Source organism: Phragmites australis, chromosome 23 (assembly GCF_958298935.1).
Source record: "Phragmites australis chromosome 23, lpPhrAust1.1, whole genome shotgun sequence".
Classification (NCBI taxonomy): Eukaryota; Viridiplantae; Streptophyta; class Magnoliopsida; order Poales; family Poaceae; genus Phragmites; species Phragmites australis.
In genome coordinates, this window is record NC_084943.1 from 12120458 (window position 1) to 12121803 (window position 1346).

Below are 1346 nucleotides of genomic sequence, written 5' to 3' on the forward strand. Positions count from 1 at the left end.
AAATGTCAGGGGCAGCGGATTTTAGCACGGTGGTCCCGGTTTCTTTTCTTTTTCTTTTTCTTTTTAATTTTGTTGGTGTGATAATGATGTGTGCTACCGGCAGGGTTGGAAGAGTGCTTGTTACCTCACGCAACACCTAATTATTGCAGATTAGCAACATGGAACAGTAGCCACCGATGGAGACCGAGGGCTTATATCCTTGTAAGGTATCTATGGCATTGAGAGAGGATTAGCTATTGGCAATCCCTTCAACCCCTATTTCCAAAATGGACTTTTACAATACATCTAAATAAGTGTATACCGTTCATTTTCTTCATCCGGTGGTTTAGATTGGTCCAATGATACTCTATCGCCCATCAGTATCATAGGTATCATTAAAGAGTATCATGGGTATCATAAGGGTAGGATTGAAAAAAAAACTATGATAAACTTGTAAATTATATGTTTAATTAGGGAAGATCAAAATGCTAGTTTATTCTTCGGATAAGCTTTCACTTATTCTGTTCATTTCATTTATTAGGGTTTCGACCCTCCGTCGGTCGGTCGATGATGGGTGGCGAAAGTCCGAAATCCGGTCAGTCAATGACGTAATTACCCCTAAGGGTATCAAGATAATTACAATAATACCTACTAAAATAGACCGTTGGATCACAACAATGATACTCTCCATCATCTAGTATCATGGTGTACTGTAAAGGTTCTCTTTCCAAAACCTCCGCGACATCTACACACAATACATGTGAGGGCTGCCACAGCGCAGCTGGCTAGTCTTCGTGGGAAGGAGCTAGCCGAACTAGATTCAAATATCGGTTCTTATATTGTTCGGTGGAGTCAAACCCCTATGTTGCCCACCGTCATTTTTTATCTCCGCTCTCTAACATGATCCTTTTTAGATTTCTCTCCCTAGCCGGTTCCTTTTGCAAGATTTGCTTCTTCATTTTCCTTAGGAGTCACATCGGCACCTTCCCTCTTGTTGTCATCGATTGCTACGTTCCCGGACCTCAAGTTCTCAACTAGCTAATTAGATAAAATTCTTATGTCCACTGGAGAGGATCACCGTGACATGAAATGGGATTGAACCAGAGGTAGAGACAGTGGAAGGTTTGACGAGGGAGATGAATAGGAAGGTAATATTTTCTGATCAGATCATCAATTTTTTTTACCTATAGCGTGCCATATCTGCTACAGTAAGACTTTGTGTTGACTACTGTAGTGAACTCACTCGTGCAAATCAATCCCGATCCCTACTCAACGGTGTGGGAGAAATCACCACAACCCTCTCTGGATAGGCACAATGGAAAATCTCAGCAACAAGGGGAATTGCTTGCTGCCTTGGACATGTTCAA